Here is a 21,678-nt window from a genome sequence, read left to right as displayed (position 1 = left end):
GCTTCAGAAAACCTAACTTAAGAAACACCCTAAGTTAGAAAAGACCACTCACGTCCTTCAGTCCCTTAAGTGACTCTTCCCTTGGCTATCACAATAAAGAGCATTGTTTTCAAGAAGGTCTAACTCTATACAATGGTGGTACCACCCTAGATAGATTGGGGCCAGTCTTGTTAAGTTTAACTCCTTCTGGTCACACATAAAATTGACTGGGTCTTGGGGTAAATCCAGCCTTCTGTGAGGTCAAAGGTGTCTTGTTCTAAGATGAGTATGGCTCAGAACAGTCATTCATTCACTAATGCTCTCTATCTGACAGATCACCACTAAGAGATAGTCAGGGTCAAATCACTGACCAGAATCAAACGTCATCCTCTAGAACTTCCTCAGAGCTGCAAATAGACAAGGGATCTTGTTGATTGGTCATAAGATGAAAGTGCCTAACAAGCATAATAAATATTATGAGGTAAAGAGTGTCTGTGAGAGCCTGGAGATCAGAAATTACAACCAGAAGAGCCCTAATAGTGGGAGATGGCATCGATGCTGAAGGCAATGACTAATAATTCTGAAGTAGTAACATGATGATTTTAAGGGATTAGGATGAGAAAAGAAAAACTATTTTAGTATTTATATTCCAGGATTACTGAAGAAACAAATTGAGATAAAAATCATAAAAGGGGCCTTGGGAACTAAAGTTATCCAAACATGACCTGACAAGCCATTTTAGAGTTGTGTGAGCCAAAAAGTACACAGTAAATCTTTTACATTCTCAATTATTTTGGTTGTTGTTTGGTTTGAGGTGTATTGGTTTTTTTGTTTTGTTTTGTTTTGTTTTGCTTTGCTTTGCTTTGCTTTGCTCTACTTTCTCAAAATGTGCCTGGGAAGAGTAGGTTTCATTGAGGAAATCATATGTGACTTTCCCTTCCAGGATGAAGATTCCAGAATGAACATCGTTCAAAGTATTTTTTTCTCTATCTTTTCAAATATATTAATCCACTGCCTTCTGGGATGCTAGCTTTCTTTTTTTTTTTTTTTTTTTTTGGTTCTTTTTTTCGGAGCTGGGGACTGAACCCAGGGCCTTGCACTTCCTAGGTAAGCGCTCTACCACGGAGCTAAATCCCCAGCCGGGATGCTAGCTTTCTGTGCGCTGAATAAATGGATGAAGAATTTATGGTGAAAATGTGACAAAGTCTCTCTGTCTCAGCCCACAGAGGATAGTCGCTTACCCTGGAGTGTCCCAAGCAACAGAACGTTTTGTCACAGCATCGCAGTGTCAGTCAGAAGCTACCGTTTTACTCTTTTTACTCTGGATCTAATAAAAAAATAAACCAATTTTTATGAGGATGGATGAAGTAGGTTCTATAAACCAATAGGTATAACTCAATGTTAGGGTTCAAGTGAAAGTGAACCATCCACTAATATATGTATGTTATCTTTTGTCATTTAGGTTTTGGCAACGTAACACAAACTACAGAAATCTGACCAAGCAGAAGGATCTTAATTGGCTTATAGTCTCTAGGGGAGCATCATGATTGATTGATACCCCTAGGTACAAGGTCATGGCTGTATATATGTATATATACATAAACAGGCAAAATCAAGGACAGCAAGCATGTAAGCAGCTTTATTCCATGGCGACTGCCTTGTTTCTTGCCTCAAGAGTCCTGCCATGACTCTACCATGAATTCTACTTATGGTAGAATATGTTGGGATATTTAAGCTAAATAAACCCTTTCTTTAGCAAGTTCTGTTTGGTCATGGTGTTTTAAATTCCAGCAAGAGAACGCACACAATACTGTGTGAATATACAATGAAGCATAATAGTCTGCAGCTTGTTGCAATTCAAATGATTCCACCTAGTATTATTAAAGGTGAAATCTTTATTGGAGTTTGGTTATCAACTATCCAAGAAAGGGTCATGTATTTGAAGATTGAACCCTGGCATGTGGCCCTGTTTGGGCAAGTTGTAGGAAATCTGGGAAATATAGCTTAGCAGAAAGAAATTGGTCATAGGGGAATCTAGGGATTGCTAACAAGGTATAACCATCTTGCTCAGGTCTCTACCTTTTCACTGAACATATTTTCAGATCTTTAGGACTCAATGCAAAGAAAAAATGTGGGCTGTACCCAGCAATCATTGTTCCATTTCAGCTCTAACCTCAAAGAGTACCATTGTGAGGTCATTGACCTTCCAACTTACACTTCCTGTCCTTACAGGGAATGCTTTTGCTGTTGGTTGGAGAGTACTTGGATTTCTGGGCTCGTGAGCCACAGCATATGGTTCTTCATGAATTGTTGAGTCTGAACATAGTGAGTTTCCTTGACATTTCTGTGTTTCAGTTTGGAGGTTTTTGTTTTATGGACTTAAACAATCTTTCTCTTCCTGTCCTTTCTTACTTTAAAGTATGAATATAGACATTTTTATTTTCTTTGTTAATTAGAATTTGACTCCATTTAAAATGTCTTACTTTGCTTGAATTTATTTCTTTCACTGTAGGAACATTAGTTTATATTAACTACACAAGATGAGCAATCTCACAGTGATTTTTCCATACATGCACATGAAGAAATTTGACCAACTTCCAATCCCTGATCACACTGGCTCTTGACCAGATCTTCTAATTCCCTCAGTGTTTCCCTTTTTTTGTTCACTTAGTTTCCAAGTACAATACAAATTACTCCAAGTCTTCCTGCTCAGAAGACTGACAGGAACTATTAGATGGTCTCTTAAGCAAGGTCACCATTGTGTCTGAATGCTTCAGAAGAATGCCTCCTCCTAGCTGGTTATTGTAGGATCAAAAAGGCAAAAGGCATGATTCCATGTAAGGGGCAAAGGCAATGCTCAAATCCTATTATTTTGATGCTAATTATGGAAGTGGGCATCTATAAAGAATCCAAAGACAGAAGAAAGTTAAATCTAAAAAGAGCCCTTTTTTTATTTCCAGGAAGAACTTTCCTTGGTGCTCCACCGTAGCCTGGCCCTCTATCTATCTGGGTACATCTGTCTGTAGCTATCATTCCAGAGACTATAGTCTGCCTTAAGGAGGGTGAATGCTGCACTAAAGCTAGTATGTTTTTATGCAGAGGAGGTAGAGACAATAATGATTTTGTTAAAGCAAAGTATCATGCCTGTGCTCTTGATTCCTACTAGATAAGGAGCTCAAAGAACATGTCCAGGAACAAAAATTGCCTAATTTTGGAATGATTTTCCTAGCACTCCACTGAATCCACCTCCAAACATCTGCCTCTTTGGAAAAACACAGGGAAATTATAATGTCAATGATTCTCCCTAACTTTACAACCTAGGCTTGAGTAAAATTCTTCCTCGAATCTTAGGCTTTTCATCTGTTACAAGGGAGACAGTGGGGAGCAAAAACTTCATGGTACAGCAGCAAATCCCTTTTCAGGTTCCTTCCTGTTCTCCAAGATGTTGATGAGAGGGTGTTTCTATCTTATATGACTTTCTGATTAGACTACTGGAAAGAAAGGCTTTGGTGCTCATTGGTGAACAGTACCTCTGTCTCCCTTTTATTGTATAATGATTTTGCCTGTTATAATTGCTACCTAGTTTTTAGTGTGGAATTTCCCAACATATGCTCTGTCTAAATGACGGTGAACATTTTATTAAGAGAGAATGTTCTCCTAGGACTCTGATACACTACAGTTCAGTGACTTGGCATCTATCACGTAGCTGGTTCTGGGTGTGTCCATTGAGGTACCATTAATGTATAAATTTAAAGACGTGTGATAGGAGTTTATGGCAGCATAACTTCAAGTACATGGTAAAAGTTGACCACAGCTCTTGCACCTCAGTCATTGATGTGACACTCATCTGTGGCTATGCCCATGTATAACAGCAACCAATAATTTTTGAAGCATTGGGAACATAGATCATGTACAAACAAAAGCACTGCACTCCTTTCTTTTCTTTTGTTTGCTTTTCTTCTAGGTTTCATGGTACAGGCTCTTCTGGAGCACATGCTGGCCTCACCATCACTATATAGCCAAAGTTGGCTTGAATGTTGCTCATCATGCTGCCACTTTCAAAAATTTTATAATTAGTATGGGCTCATCTTTATGAGATTCTATTGATTTTCCCCTTTAAAAAATGTGTGTAAGACCCTCGGATCCCGGCCCGCAGCAGCTCTCTGCTCCCAAACCCCGTGGGAGAGAGACCTCACTGCCTGATCAGGTGGGCACCCGTGAGGCTGCAGAGCAGAGGAGACCACCAACACTGCCCACCCCTGCCCACATCCTGAAAGACCCCAGCTTAGCAGCAGTAACGCCATTTTGCAAGGCTGTACTTAAGATGACTGGTTCAGAGAAAGGTTAGAACACTGAGTACACAGCGGCTGCCAAGCAGGATGTGTTTGGTTGAAGGCCTGGCAACAGGACGACTGCGGTTGAGCACCTGACAATGAGAAAAGCCCCGGGAGAGGTCCCACACCCTGGTTATGTTCCAAGAAGGTAGCTAGGAAACTTGCCCCCGGGCTGAACCCTTGGGGGGCCAAGTCAGCCGTTATGTTCCAGAAAGGTAGCTAAGAAACTTGCCCCCGGGCTGAACCCTTGGGGGGCCGAGTCAGTCGTTATGTTTAAGGAAGGTAGCTAGGAAACTTGTCCCGGGGCTGAACCCTTGCCACATTAGAATCCACCAATTATATCCCTGTAACCATGCATCTGCTTCTGTATGCTTGCTTCTGCTCCCCAAAATCCTATAAAAAGCCCATCCTTGGTTCCGTGGGGCACGCCAGTCCCCCGAGTGACTGAAGCGCCCGCAGGTGCCTGTTCCCGTGTATCCCGACAATAAACCAAATCCTCTTTCTGATTGCATCTTGTGGTGTCTCGGTCTGGTCATTAAAGTTGGAGGGTCTCCATCCCGAGGGAAAGTTCTCCCTGAGAGCTTTTCATTTGGTGCGTTGGCCGGGAAAGGAGATCCTCCACCCAGGGACCACCGACCACCCACTGGGAGGTAAGCCGGCCGGCGTCTGTCTGATTCTGTCTCATTCTGCCTTATTCTGTCTGTTCTGTGAGCGCTCAGCCAGGTCTGTTCTGTGAGCACTCAGCCAGGTTGTTTGGAATTTGGGCGGGACGAAGAAGGAGCTGACGAGCTCGGACTTCTCGCCCCGCAGCCCTGGAAGACGTTCCAAGGGTGTTAGGGGCCCGACTTTTCGGGGCTCAATCTGGGACTCTGGTTAGAGGAGGAGGATCCGGACTTACGGCACCTCTGTCTGTATTTTTGGCTTTCAGAGGGCCCTGGACCTTTGCCACCTCCATCTGATTTTTTGCTTTCAGTTTGGTACCAAAGCCATGCAGCACGCCTGTCTGTTGTTTGTTTGACTGTTGGTGTTGTTTGTTATCTCTGTGTCCTAATCTTCCTTAGAACTAACATGGGACAGTCTCTACCTTTGTGAAATCAGAGCCTTCTAAGAAACCTGTCCTCCCGGCAGACCCAAACTCCCCTCTCATAGATCTTCTCTCTGACAGGCCCGGCTAAAACGGAGGAGGCAGAGCTGCCGGCCAGATCAGTTGCCGGGCCACAGTCTGATAAGGGTTTCTCCCCTGTCGCAGGGAGATTGCGCAATAAGCGCGAGGTGATGCCAGATTCAACCTCCCAGGCTTTCCCACTTAGACAGGGAACGGGTGGCCAGACCCAATACTGGCCGTTTTCAGCAGTTGACATTTCTCCAAAGATCCGGTGGCACTCACCGACCTAATAGAATCTGTTTTACTTACCCACCAGCCTACTTGGGATGACTGCCAACAGCTCTTACAGGCCCTCTTAACCTCAGAAAAAAAGAAAAAAAACAAAGAGTGTTCCTAGAGGCCAAAAAGCATGTTCTGGGAGATGATGGGCGTCCCACCCAGCTGCCTGAGGAAATTGATGCTACATTCCCACTTAAGAGACCAAACTGGGATTTTAATACAGCTGAAGGTAAGGGACACCTACGCCTTTATCGCCAGTTGCTTCTAGCGGGTCTCTGAGGGGCTATACGACGCCCTACTAATTTGGCTCAGGTAAAACAGGTATTACAGGAAGACTAAGTTACAGAGGTTAAAAAATTTACAGGGCTATACATTACAGGATTTACTTAAAGAAGCTAAAAGAAAAAGAAGATAGAGTTCACAGAGAGAGGGAAGAGAGAGAATTGAGTCAAATCTTGGCCGCCGTAGTTCAGGGCCAAGAAAAGAAGGGAGATAGGGGGGAGCTCGAAAGGGGCTGAAGCTGGATAAAGATCAATGTGCCTATTACAAAGAGAAAGGGCACTGGGCCAGAGAGTGCCCCAAGAAGCCTGGCGGACCCCGAAAGCCTCGACCACGAACCTCCCTCTTGGCTCTAGATAAAGATTAGGGAGGTCAGGGCCAGGAGCCCCCCCCTGAGCCCAGGGTAACGCTTAAAGTTGGGGGGCAGCCGGTTACTTTCCTGGTAGACACAGGAGCCCAGCATTCAGTCCTCACCCAAGCTTCAGGACAACTCAGCGACCGGACGGCCTGGGTACAAGGAGCTACTGGTGAGAAACAATACCGATGGACTACGGACCGCCGGGTTCAGCTGGCTACCGGTAAGGTGACCCATTCCTTCTTACATGTTCCGGACTGCCCGTACCCTCTGCTGGGCCGTGACCTGCTCACCAAACTAAAAGCACAAATTCATTTTGAGGAAGGAGGGGCCCAAATAACTGGCCCCCACGGAACTCCCCTTCAAGTTCTAACCCTACAATTAGAGGACAGGACAAGCCACAATCCCTAGAAATAGACACTTGGGTCACGAATTTTCCACTGGCTTGGGCAGAGACTGGTGGGATGGGGTTGGCGCTCCAACAGCCCCCCTTAATTATACAACTCCAGTCTCCATAAAACAATACCCCCTGTCACATGAAGCTTATCAAGGTATAAGGCCTCACATTACGAGGCTTCTGGATCAAGGCATCCTAGTCCCCTGCCGGTCGCCTTGGAATACGCCTCTTCTGCCTGTTAAAAAAACCCAGCACTGGAGATTATAGGCCAATACAAGACTTGAGAGAGGTCAACAAGAGGATAGAAGATATTCATCCGACTGTTCCAAACCCTTACAATTTGTTCAGTAACTGTTCATCGATGAGAAACAGGGGTATGCTAAAAAGGTCCTAACACAAAGGTTGGGACCCTGGAACGCCCTGTGGCCTACCTGTCTAAGAAATTGGACCCTGTGGCCTCCGGCTGGCCACCGTGCCTAAAGATGGTGGCTGCTATTGCTGTCCTGATCAAGGACACTGGAAAATTGACTTTGGGACAGCCACTCACCATCCTAACACCCCACGCAGTGGAGGCCTTGGTAAAGCAGACCCCAGACCGCTGGCTCTCTGATTCCCACATGACCCACTACCAAGCCTTGTTAACCAGGCCGGACCTATCGGACCAGCCTCTTCAGAATTCTGACCACACATGGTACACGGATGACAGCAGCTTCTTGGCAGAGGGAGAGCGAAAGGCTGGAGCTGCGGTCACTACAGAGGACAAAGTGATTTGGGCGAAACCCTGCCTGCTGGTACCTCCGCACAACGGGCTAAACTCATCGCCTTGACTCAGGCGCTCAAGATGGCAAAAGGTAAGAGGCTAAATATATATACAGACAGCCGTTATGCCTTTGCCACGGCACACATCCACGGGGAGATCTACCGGAGGCGGGGGCTGCTCACATCTGAGGATAAAGATATTAAAAATAAGGCTGAAATTCTGGCCCTCTTAGAAGCCCTATTCTTGCCCAAAAGACTGAGTATTATACATTGTCCAGGACACCAGAAAGGGCACAACCCAGAGGCACGAGGAAACCGGCTGGCCGATGCCATGGCGCGAGAAGCGGCCATGAGCAAACTAATCTTGCCCTTAAATAGCCCAGACCAACCCACGCCCCCACCAGTGGGACAAACCAGTTGGGTTTATGCCCATGAGGACATAGAGCTCCTAAAAAAAAATGGGGGCCATCTACCACCCTCAACTAAAACAGTGGTTCTACAAAGGAAAGACAGTTATGCCAATAAAAATGACTTTTGAATTGATCTCCTTTTTACATAAATTAACCCATTTGGGGTTTAAGAAGATGAAAACCTTACTAGATCGAGAAGAGATAAATCTGTGTTTTTTAAATCGGGACAAAGCGATACAAAAGGTGACTGAGAGTTACAAAGCGTGCGCTCAGGTTAACCCGAAAAGGACCATGATTGGACAAGGAGTTCGTCCTAAGGGACACCGTCCCGACATCCATTGAGAAATTGATTTTACTGAAATTAAACCAGGTATATATGGATATAAGTATCTCCTAGTGTTTGTAGACACCTTCTCAGGATGGGTCAAAGCCTTCCCCACAAAGCACGAGACTGCAAAAATGGTCACCAAGAAGCTCCTCGAGGAAATCTTTCCCAGGTATGGCATGCCTCAAGCGTTGGGGTCGGACAACGGGCCCGCTTTCGTCTCCCAAGTAAGTCAGTTGGTGGCCAAATTGCTGGAGATTGATTAGAAATTACATTGTGCCTATAGACCCCAGAGTTCAGGTCAGGTAGAATGCATGAATAGAACAATTAAGGAGACTTTATCCAAACTTATGCTTGCAACTGGTTCAAAGGATTGGGTGGCCCTCCTTCCCCTAGTTCTATATCGGGCCCGGAATACCCCAGGCCCCCATGATCTAACTCCTTTTAAAATAATGTATAGAGCACCACCCCCATTTGTCCATTTCTTTGATTCAAACATTGCTGATTTTGCTGACAGCCCTTCTCTGAGGGCCCATTTACAGGCCCTACAGATTGTGCAGAGAGACGTCTGGAGACCTTTGGCCGCTGCTTACCAGGACAAGCTTGAGCATCCAGTGGTGCCACACCCGTTCCAGATTGGAGACACCGTGTGGGTGCGCAGACACCAGACCAAAAATCTCGAGCCACGGTGGAAAGGACCCTACACCGTCCTCCTGACTACCCCTACAAGCCCCTTCTCCACAACGGGGGGCTCCACCATTTTGATCTCCCCATCGCCAGGCACCGGGGATCGATTATTCAATTTGGTGGCTGGTGCATATCTGGCTCTCAACTATTCAGACCCTTTTAGGAAAATAGTAAGAGATAATATGGCTAAGCTTCGAGAACGCCTGGCACAAAGACAAAAACTGTTTGATTCCCAACAGGGATGGTTCGAGGGGTGGTTTAACCGATCCCCTTGGTTTGGTACCCACAGGTGCCTGTGCCTGTGTATCCTGACAATAAACCAAATCCTCTTGCTGATTGCATCCTGTGGTGTCTCGGTCTGGTCATTAAAGTTGGAGGGTCTCCATCCCGAGGGAAAGTTCTCCCTGAGAGCTTTTCAATCCCTGGCCCAAGAGGCAACTGTATAAGGCCTCTGGGTTCCTGTAGGGGAGGGCCCAGGAGCGGCAGGACCCCTGCGCCTGAGACACCACCGGAACCTGAAGGAAACAGACCGGATAAAATGTTCTCTGCACCCAAATCCCGTGGGAGGGAGAGCTAAACCTTCAGAGACGCAGACACGCCTGGGAAACCAGAAGAAACTGCACTCTGCCCACATCTCTGACTCCAGAGGAAAACACCAAACGCCATCTGGAACCCTGGTGCACGGAAGCTCCCAGAAAGGGCGGCTCAGATCTTCCTGGTTGCTGCCCCCACCGAGAGCTCATAAGCAACACCCCACGAGCAAACTTGAGCCTTGGAACCACAGGTAAGACCAACTTTTCCCCTGCAAGAAACCTGCCTGGTGAACTCAAGACACAGGCCCACAGGAACAGCTGAAGACCTGTAGAGAGGAAAAACTACAAGCCCGAAAGCAGAACACTCTGTCCCCATAACTGGCTGAAAGAAAACAGGAAAACAGGTCTACAGCACTCCTGACACACAGGCTTATAGGACAGTCTAGCCACGGTCAGAAATAGCAGAACAAAGTAACACTAGAGATAATCTGATGGCCAGAGGCAAGCGCAGGAACCCAAGCAACAGAAACCAAGACTACATGGCATCATCGGAGCCCAATTCTCCCACCAAAATAAACATGGAATATCCAAACACACCAGAAAAGCAAGATCTAGTTTCAAAATCGTATTTGATCATGATGCTGGAGGACTTCAAGAAAGACGTGGAGAACTCACTTAGAGAACAAGTAGAAGCCTACAGAGAGGAATCACAAAAATGCCTGAAAGAATTCCAGGAAAACATAAATAAACAAGTAGAAACCCATAGAGAGGAGACACAAAAATCCCTGAAAGAATTCCAGGAAAACACAATCAAACAGATGAAGGAATTAAAAATGGAAATAGAAGCAATCAAGAAAGAACACATGGAAACAACCCTGGACATAGAAAATCAAAATAAAAGACAAGGAGCTGTAGATACAAGCTTCACCAACAGAATACAAGAGATGGAAGAGAGAATCTCGGGAGCAGAAAATTCCATAGAAATCATTGACTCAACTGTCAAAGATAATGTAAAGCAGAAAAAGCTACTGGTCCAAAACATACAGGAAATCCAGGACTCAATGAGAAGATCAAACCTAAGGATAATAGGTATAGAAGAGAGTGAAGACTCCCAGCTCAAAGGACCAGTAAATATCTTCAACAAAATCATAGAAGAAAACTTCCCTAACCTAAAAAAAGAGATACCCATAGGCATACAAGAAGTCTACAGAACTCCAAATAGATTGGACCAGAAAAGAAACACCTCCCGTCACATAATAGTCAAAACAACAAACGCACAAAATAAAGAAAGAATATTGAAAGCAGTAAGGGAAAAAGGTCAAGTAACATATGAAGGCAGACCTATCAGAATCACACCAGACTTTTCGCCAGAAACTATGAAGGCCAGAAGATCCTGGACAGATGTCATACAGACCCTAAGAGAACACAAATGCCAGCCCAGGTTACCGTATCCTAGAAAACTCTCAATTAACATAGATGGAGAAACCAAGATATTCCATGACAAAACCAAATTTACACAATGTCTTTCTACAAATCCAGCACGACAAAGTATAATAAAGGGTAAAGCCCAACATAAGGAGGCAAGCTATACCCTAGAAGAAGCAAGAAACTAGTCATCTTGGCAACAAAACAAAGAAAAGCACACAAACATAACCTCACATCCAAATATGACTATAACAGGAAGCAATAATCACTATTCCTTAATATCTCTCAACATCAATGGCCTCAACTCCCCAATTAAAAAGACATAGATTAACAAACTGGATAAGCAATGAGGACCCTGCATTCTGCTGCCTACAGGAAACACACCTCAGAGACAAATACAGACACTACCTCAGAATGAAAGACTGGAAAACAACTTTCCAAGCAAATGGTCAGAAGAAGCAAGCTGGAGTAGCCATTCTAATATCAAATAAAATCACTTTTCAATTAAAAGTCATCAAAAAAGATAAGGAAGGACACTTCATATTCATCAAAGGAAAAATCCACCAAGATGAACTCTCAATCCTCATCTTCGGTTGGTTTATATACAAGTGTGCAATTTCTAGGCTTGAAAGTAAAATGATGCTATCTGGTGCTGGATAGAGGAGCCTTATTTTTTATTATGGCAGCTTGCTATTTTTGTAACATGGTGATTTGCTTGAACACAATAAAGTACAGTAGTAACTGATCTCCCCTTCTTCCAGGATGAGTGAGGAGATGATTAAATGTTGATGTCAGCATCCTTGAGCATATTCAGATGAGCTTCTGCTTCTGTTGAAAAGGATGCTGTGTTTGATTGTGGTCCGAAGCTTTGAAGCACTACTTGGCATCTCCTTCCTTGGAGGTCTCACTGTTTAAACATAACAGATTTGATAGCTTGTTGGTAAGGTGAGGTCCAGCTTGTCTCCACTAGGTCATCTTCATGTGAATCCGGTGGTTATACGGTTTTGTTCTAGGGATATTTCATTTTTTTAATAACGGTTTTAGCTGACATTCATGGGGAGAATGAATCCTTAGAAGTGTGCCACTAGTGAAAGGAAATCCTGTCTAGAGTATGTTTCTTTACAAAGCTGTGTCACACCATCCTTTGGGCCCTCTGCTGGAAAAGTAGAATCAAGTCTCAAATAATGCCTTTTAAATTGTATCCTCTAGTATTATAGATGTAGGACAGTACTGTATCATACCTCTGTGGATGTACAATAGCTTGTACCTGCTTTATGACACGTAGTAGTGACCGTGCTTTATCAGAGCTGTTTTTAATGATGTTGCTCAGAATGTTTTCTTTCCAGATGATGATTGAGAAGCTAATTAAAAAAAATGGTGCCAGGTACCACAAGAGTAACAGAACTGTGCTGTTTTCTCGGGTTTTGTTTTTTTTTACTTTTTTTTTTTAATGGAGTGTGCTGGATGTCTCTACAGTTTTGTTCAGATGACTCCAGAACCTGGAAAAGCTGTTGCTGCTGTTGATGCATAACACACTGCTATTATTGGTCTTTTTATATAAATAAAAATATATATATACAGATATATAATTTGAATTTTTTGAAACTTTACCTGTGCTGTCAACTTTGGAAAAAAGTATCCCCGTTTACTGTGTTGAGTTGGCACTGTACAGAAATTAACAGCCATATTGGTCTAGAAATGTTGAACTTAAGTTTTTTCCATTTGTACAGGGGTAACACACTGTATTAAATATGTAAGGTCTTATCTACGTGGGTTTGATTACAAAAACTAATAAAGTATTCTCTAAATTTAAAAAAAATGTGTGTAAGCTGACTTTGGAGGGCTCTGATCAGGCAGGGCACAGCTAAGTTGATCGTGTCTAGATGTGTTGTATGCATGTCTGTGTTAGGCCAACTGATTTGTCAAACTTCAACCTCAATACAGCAATAGTAAGATTTTGGAACTCACAAGTAGTAGACACTTGCTACAGTGCAGAACATGTGGCCTTTAGCAAAGGGATCTATAGAATGATTTCATGCTATTTTTTGACTATCTTAGAATACCTCTACAGTGCCAATTAAAAACAACTCTGTTATGCAATCTGCTACCTTGCTCTTGCCATGCCAACATTAGGATGCACAAGCAATCAATTTCTGTTGTTTGTAAGGAGACAACTAAAGCATATTTTGAGAGTAGAAGGGCCTATGTTGCCAGGATACTGCTCCATCTTTCACATCTCTTGTTTATAGTGTCCTGGCTGACAGGTATTTCCTTGGTCATGTTAAACATGTCAGCCCCCTGTCTATGGATCATGGGCTTTGGTGAGAAGGCTCAGGCCTAATAAGGACATGGGATGAATGGTGTCCTCTTCTTTGCAGCCCCACAGATTATGGTTTCACACCCTGGGGCACTACAAAAAAACAATATTTTGTCATAACTCCCAACTTAGTAAGGAGCTAACGTCCTTTACCATCCATTAATCTTATTTTAAAAATAACAAACTGAATACTTTGAGTATAGACATGAATTACTAAAAAGTTGTAAAAGCTGGATTCCAAGTGGAAAACAAAACACTCTCCATCTACTAGCTAGTGTGTACCAGAGCCCATACATGAGGACAGACAAAGCTCTGGAGTTCATTGACATTCTTAGGATATCCGGTTTGATGTTTAACGTGGAAAGGGTCTGTATTAAAGTTTCAGTGTCAAAGTTCCCACAGAGTGTCCAGTGTTTGAATGTTGTTCCCACCCAGTGTCACTTTTTGAGGAAAGTTAAGGGCCTTGGGCTATGGGCCTAACAGGAAAAAAAAACAATGGATCAATGGACAATATTGGAGACAAACATTTGAGTGTAAGCAGCCCTCTACTGCCCAACTGAGGAAGAATCTTGGAAACAGAAAGCCAGAAGAACCAGTGGGCTCTGCCCAGCCACCATTGGTCCATTTTTGCTCCGACATCACAAAGAAGCATCGTAGGACATCATAGATACCTGTTCACTTACAGATCTGCCTGAGACTGTCTCCTGTACCTACAGTACTGAAGTTGGCATTTGTTTGAAAAACTACTAGAGTCCGATGCTGCTGGAAGATTCTACTGGAACTTCCAGGAGCTTTTAAACATTGACATAGTGCATTTATCTCCACTTTGGTGACTTTGATTTACCTTTTTCATAGTGATTTGCATATTTGCTGACTTGATTTATGCATTTAATTTTTCCATGTTCTTTATTATCTTCCACACTACTTTTTCTTAATTTAACTTATGTTTGATAAGTTAGAGAATTTTGTTTTCATTTATATGTATAAGTATTTTGCCTTTATGTATGATTGAGCACCATGTCCCTGGTGTCTTCTGTGGAGGTCAGAAGAGGAAATCAGATTTTCTGGAACTGGAATAGGACATGGTTGTGACTTCCTATCCCACACCTGGAATTAAAACAATAACATGTTCACTTACCATAATTGGGTTTTTAAACAAACCCAAACTCTTATTAAAACTACCAGTAGTTGCACTTCCAGAAAATCTGATGCCCTGTACTGTCCTTCAAAGGTCATAAATAATATTACATAAAAAGGTTTGTATAACTTTTTAAAGTGACGTATTGTGCCTGTGACTGTGCTGTGTATGGATGCCCTATAGGTGAGAAGTATACGACCTTCTAGAACTGGATTTAGTGTACTTGTGGACTACCTGACCTGTATCCCGAGAACCAAATACAGGTCCTCTGCAGAAATCATAGACATTGTGGACTCCAAAGCCAGCTCCCCAGCCTGGACCCAGTGAGTTTTGAAGTGTCTGTTGTATCATCAACTCCTCTTGAACCTGATTTTCTTGCTGTGTTGGTTCACAGTGAATGCTGAGATCAGGGGAGAGGAAGGCTGTCCTTTTCAATGAACAGTTCTTAGTGTCTGTGAGCCTTTGTTTGCAGTTGATCCCTGTCAACATGATCTGGCTCTCAGTTTGTATCTACAGCTTTAGAAGGTATTTCATTGTCTTCTCAAGCATTCAATGTGCTTGACTAGCTTGTCTGACATTTTTTTTTTACTTTTTATTATATTTATTAATTTGTGGCTGTGACAACTACCCCACTTTCCAAGAAAGTTTTCTTTTGATACTGCTACAGTGTTCTGCAATATCATGGTAAGGGGCTGTAAGTGGCATGAAATATAAGGACCACAATTTTTAACTGCAAACTATAATGGTGTGTAATGATTAAATGAAAATATTTGTTATGGATGGTCCGATGAAGATTCCAAAATATCATATCAAAGGTATTTTCAATTGTTTCTCCTGTCTTCTTGGGTATTTGTAGCTACAAACATTGTCTTGTGCATGATTTAAAATGTCCCATTTTTAATTCCTCATTGAAAGTTTGGTTCCAGTCATATCATGAAAGGCGTGATCATGGAGCAGGACCAGCTGGCCTGCTCCTGTATTGATGAGAATGTCACAACTAAGTATAAGTTGTTGGCCACCCTGGTTGAAGGGAACTTTTTAGAGGTCTAACTGGCTTTCCATGTCCTCACACTGACCTGTGTGGCTGTAAAAATTTTCCAAAATGTCAAGATATATGTCTTGCTTTTCTGCAGGAAAATCAGCAATGTGAAATCACTTGACCATCCTAACTTTATCAAGCTGTTTCACATGGTCAGACAAGAGAAAACACCTACCAGTTGAAGGATAATGCCTCGGATGGAGAGATACTAGAACAAGTCATTGAAGGTGGGGTCTTTAGAGGAAAGTCTCTATGCAAGGTTCAAAGATGTTTGCCGAGATAGTACATGCTGTGCAGTACTGCCATGACCATCAAATTTTCCACAGAGACATAAAGTCCAGCAAGCTGTTAATCGACAGCAGTAGGAACACCAAGCTGTGTGATTTTGGCCTGGGCAGAAGCTAGCAGATTTCTGGGACACACTTCCTTACAGTGCCCCAGAATTTTAGCAAGCACAGGAACATGAGAGCTGCCCTGTGGATATCTGGAGTTTAGGGGTCCTCCTGTTCTTCAAGGTGGCCAGGATCTCAGCTTTCTGAGGCAAATATTTTGCAGGTGTGAAACTGCAGATTATCAAGCACCACAAACTTTAGCATTCCTTTTTATGTTTCCATTTATTTTTTAAGGTCATCATTGAACTATTGATGGTCAATTCCAGAAGAAATCCCACCATCCACAAAATCATGATGTGCCTCATGATTAGTGAAATGAGGCATGTTTATTACCTCCTTCCTGTGTATTTCTGCTTTGAAGTTTTGAAGAGGACCAGAAGCCAGAGAGTAGGAATGTACAGGCTCTTTCAACAATTTTATGGTAAATATAATCCCCGTATCAGCATCTGACTGAAACATTCTAAGACCCCAAGTATATCAATGTGTCCAATCCTGGTTTCAAATGGTGGAGGTAAATTTAATATTTAGGGGAATGCACCGTTCCCTTGTTTTAGAATTAGATCCTCTACAACGGGAATCTGGGACATGTATATTAGTAGGACGGGAGCAATTATAAGTCAAACAACACAGTGTATTAGGTGATAAAATTCTTAAGAACAGGAGAAAGGGGCCAGGCAAGAAAGCTAGAGGGTGGCCCATTGAGAGCTGGTGGAACAACGAGATCAGGTGATAAATAGCATTCAGTCACACAACTAAACAAATGAGGAAGCTTTCTTGGGACAAAAAGGCCAGTGCAAAAAGCAGCGCAAGCTTTGTGCCTGTGATACAGAAAGGCAAGCACATACACCTCTTGCACACTCACACCTGTATACACCTTATTGATTCTGTGAGACTGGTGTCCAGCCAGCTCTAAGATCTGTCTGTCTCCCTCATACTCCACGATACTGAGGTTACAGACACATGGGCACCACGCCTTATTTGCAGGTGGGTTCTGGGCATTTGAACTCAGGTCCTCATGCTTGCACAAAAGTCATTTCACCACTGAGCCATCTCTTCTGTCCCTCTAATTTGTTGACCTTAGACAAAAGCGTGGCAGCTTAAAACAAAGGTTTTGCATAACACATTTTTACACTAGCAGGCTGTCAAGATTTTTCCAGCCTTTTGATTATCTAATAGGTAGAGAAAATGAAGCTGACCAAGTCTCCTAAGTGGTAACGTAGTATAATAATAATAATAATAATAATAATAATAATAATAATAATATAATAAGGGTGCTGCTTACTGCCTTGTTCACTGTGGCCTGCTTAGCCTGCTTTTCTATAGCGCAAGGGACCCCCAGCCCAGCGATGGCCCCACAATGGTCTGGGCCCTCCCACATCAATGGCTGATGAAGAAAATGCCTTACAGGTTTGCCTGCAGCCCAGTCTTACAGAACATTGTTAAATTGTGGTTCTCTCCTCTGAGATGACTCCAGTTTGTGTCAAATTGACATAAAACTAGCCAGAACATGAATGTTGACCAAAAAAAAATTCTGAAGAATAAACTGATGGTGGAAATCTGATTTCTTAACTTCCAATCATAAGTACTAAATTTTTCATTTTTAATTCCGTATTCTTTGGACCTAAGCCTGGGAGTCTTTCAAGAAGGGATTTATAATATCTTTTAGTAGCTTAGTGTTACACTGAGCCACATAAAATTAATGTTTTTGAGAGTTAGAGGCAGCTTAATATGCATAATGTAAGGTTTATCCTATCACCAAAGTACAGGTGACCTGGTCTACATTGAACAATTGTTGTACATGGAAGGCTCTGTGTAAGACTTAAGATGGTGTTGGAATATTATAAAGACAGAATCAGGCATGAGGAGTTCATGGCGATGAGAGTGAGTGACAAGCCACTCGGGTCTCCTGTCTGAGAGTTGAGCTGCTTCCTCACAGATCCGCGTACAGAGGTGAGGCGGGTGTCAGTCTGTCCCTTGTTCATCCTCCCCAAATAGAGAGAGAGATTGGTCAATTAACTTATCAAAAGTGTGTTTTCAGTTTATATTCTTGTAGATTATAGGTTATATAAAAATTTAGAAATAATATATACATACATGCAAACATACACTCATACATACATGCATACATACACACACACATACATACAGACAAACATGAATGACTGGAAAATCCACACTTAAAAAGACATTAGGAAGTAACCTGGGGCAGCTCGTTCCCACCCCGTAGGTGCTGAAAGCACACAGTAATCTCCTTGGTTTAGATGAAGATGTTTTAAAATAACACAAGTCACAATAGGAGCAGAAACAAGGAACAGAACAAAGATTTGAAAAAAACAGAGCTCTTTTTCTCCTCTCTTCTCTCAGTGCCCCTTCCTCTCTCCTACTCACCCCCTTTCCCCATGGCAACTTCCTTGGCCTTGGTCCTTGGGGCCAGTGAACTTGCCCACCAGAAAGCATCTTCCCAATAAAGCCAACTTTAATATAAAAAAGGAAATATTTGAAGAAGCAATTGCTGATAAATTTTAAAAATTGATTGATACCAGCAACATAACTTAAAATTCATAAAATATTAAAAAGATAAATAGATCTGGAAATTAAAAATATAAAGCCTTATAAATCATAACTCCAACCAGCTACATCTGTAACCAAAACAATAAGCCTGTCAAAAACCTATACACATCATTGTGTCACACTTGAATTTCTGAGAAGAAATGATTTTGAAGGCAACCAGAGAAATAGTAGCAACATTAATGCAGAAAGTGAAGATAAAAATTATAGTCATTGTCATACCAGAACTTGTAGTAGCTTGAAGGTATCTTTAACCTGGCCTATGGGAAGAAACTATGAATCCATAATTCTACACACAAAGTAAAGTAAAGAGAATGAAGACTTGTGCAGGCAGAAAAATGCTGAGTGCACATCATCTGTGTAATCAATTCAATCAGTGGATCAATTTCGTGATAAAATGTTTTCCAGGAAGGAAAGACTATGACACCAGAGAGAAACCAGGATCCATACTGTGCAGAAAACATATTAAGAATCACATAAATGAACGTTTAAATAACTTCTATTTTAACATTCTCTAAAAGAAAATTAGCAGTGGTAAAAATAGTATCAACAGTCTATTTGTTTACAGAAGACTCAGAGGTAAAATATGTGCTAACGCTAATAACAGCACCACAAAGTTAGGAAGGAACATTGAGAATTTATTGTGCTAAGGTCTTCATAGTGCATATAATTTGAATGTAGACTCTGATTCATTAAAGCATACACTGTAAAACCTGGGACAACTAGAAGTATTAAACATAATTGTGATTTCATATGAACACAACATGCCCTCCAGGACAAGGAAGACCTGGGGTTTTAGAACCATGAGGTCCTTTACTGCAGGGACAGCACTGGAGCCTCTAGCGAAGTCAGAGTAGAGCTGACCCGGGACGTAGGTCTGGCCTTGTTGGAGGACATGTGTCACTGTAGAGCTGAGCTGTGACGCCTTATGCTTAAGCTCTGCCCAGTGCAGGAGACAGTCCCTTCCTAGATGCCTTCAGATGAAGAACTCTCAGCTCCTTCTCCAGCTGTCATGCTTCCTGCTAAGATGATAATGGACTGAACATTATCTGAAACTGAAGGCAGTCCCAGTTAAATGTTCACCTTTGTAAGATTGCCTGGGTCATGGATCACTTCACAGCAATGTAAGCCTAAGTCACTGGTTCTTGGTGGCTTGAAGTCTAATGTAGAGAAATTCATTAAATGTTATCAAAATGCTTTTCAAAGAGAATAACTAGGAATGAGTAATAATCCAACTGTAATGATGAAGTGAATAATAAAAATGTCCAATTTATAACTAGAAATGCCACATATTTTAATATTCAACACATAAAAATACATTAATCAGGAATTGTTTAAACACACCAATTAAAAGACAGCAAGTATTGAACTGGTTGAAAAGCAAATTAAACTTTGTACTGTTTACAAGAATGTTTATGGTGCAAACCTTAACCAATAGAATTCTGAAGTCGCTATACTAATGTGGGACCAAGTAGAACTCAGAAGATAAAATTATGAAGAATGATGTTACTCAGGAGGAAAAGGCTAATTACTAGGAATATATAGCAATCCAAACAGTAAATGCATGGAATGTGAGAGTTTCTAAGGAGGTGGAATAAAGCCTCAAAAAGAGTCCAGGTGGTGGTGGCTCAAGCCTTTAATCTCAGCACTTGGGAGGCAGAGGCAGGAGGATCTCTGTGAATTCCAGCCTGGTCTACAGAGAGAGTTCCAGGACAGCCAGGACTACACAGAGAAACCCTGTCTCAACAAACAACAAACAAACAAAAAAGCAGAAGAAAATGTGCAAACCCAAAAATGTAAATTCAGGACTCCATTTTTGAGCTGTGCTTGGTGGTTTTCATGGCTGTAATCCCAGCATTCAGGAGTCAGAGGCAAGATGATTGGATGTTTGACCCGGGCTACCCTCATTCCCAACTGTACAGCCCCAGGCTTATGTGCAGCTGAGCCTTCCTTCGGGTTCCAGCTAAGACTAGAAAATGGACACTTTTGGGTTTAAACCTCGATTGCCAGATGCCGTCAGGTGTCTGCTGAGACATTAATCCAGTTGGGTTTGCCATAGACCTTGGGCAGACAGCTATGCCCAGGCTGGCAGGGCATGATTTAAACGACACAGGGCCGTTTGCCATCTTGACTATGGGATAAAGAAGGGGGAGTCATAGCTTCACTGACTTAAGGGCAGCCACATAGCTGGCAGCCGTCTCTGTTATGGGTCGGAAAAAACAAAAGCAGAAACAATGGACCTCGCTTGGTGGCCCTGACAGCCAAATCTTGTCACATAATAGTAACCCACTTGGTATTAATTGTGAAGGCATCACATTGTTTTCAGTTATTAGAACTTAGTCTTTGTCTTCCAAAAATTATGGTTATGCTCTGTCTTTACTCTTTAAAAGGTATTAATTTTATTTTAACACACAGGGACAGTTTAGAGCAGGATTAGGGTTAGGGTTAGGGTTAGGGTTAGGGTTAGGGTTAGGGTTAGGGTTAGGGTTGGTTAGGGTTAGGCTTAGGGTTAGGGTTAGAGTTAGGGTTAGGGATTCAACCCATGCCAAATTAGAGTGTTTTCAGATTTATTGGGGGCAATTCTCTAGTGGGCTCATTGATCCCAAGGATAGAGTTCACTAGTCCCAAAGAAGTCATAAAAGTCGATTGGGGATTAAGGATAACGAAGGGTGGGAGAAAGAGAGAAAGAGCAAGCAAGGCAAACAGGGAGAGAAAAATGATGTAATGGAGGGTGGTGACAGGGAAAGTGGAGGGAAGAGAGGGAAGGATGGAAAGGGGAGGGGGAGGGAGGGAGAGGCACAGAAACAGAAAGACAAAGAGTACAAAATTTCTGGATTATATAGGAAGAGCTTCTGGGGAAGGGAAAGCTTGGCCCCTGCGCTGTAAAGTTCAAGGTACAAGGTGGGGTATGCCGGACATGCCCTGTTACAGGTGGGGACTGAGGAGTGCTGGGAGAACCTGGAGGCCCAGACAGCTTTGGTGTGTTAAATATATGAAGGTCAGCTGATTGTCGGGTCTGAATCCCAACAGCCACAAAACAAAACTCTTGTTTCCTCAAATCGCTCTTTAATTGTTAATATCTTGGGCACCCTTCCACTTGTGGGACAGATTAATAACCCCACTGCAAGTTGAGTATGGAGGTTATGCAAGCTGTATACCTTGATTCCAGGAGAAGGAAGGGAAAGAGCCTACTGAGTGTTGTGAGCTGAGTTCAGGTTGAAGTGAGGACCTGGTGAGCACAGGGTCACTGCCCACAAAAGGGAGGAGCAATAGGCTGAGCAGTGGTAGGTGGCCTGGTGGGTACTTCCTAGGGCTGGGGGGGCGGGGGAGACAGATGAGAATGCTATTGGAGGACAG

The sequence above is a fragment of the Rattus norvegicus genome, chromosome 1 (genome assembly GCF_021556685.1).
Source record: "Rattus norvegicus strain SHRSP/BbbUtx chromosome 1, alternate assembly SHRSP_T2T, whole genome shotgun sequence".
In the NCBI taxonomy this organism is placed as follows: Eukaryota; Metazoa; Chordata; class Mammalia; order Rodentia; family Muridae; genus Rattus; species Rattus norvegicus.
The sequence above is the reverse complement of the archived record's forward strand: the minus strand, read 5'-3'. Positions refer to the sequence as shown.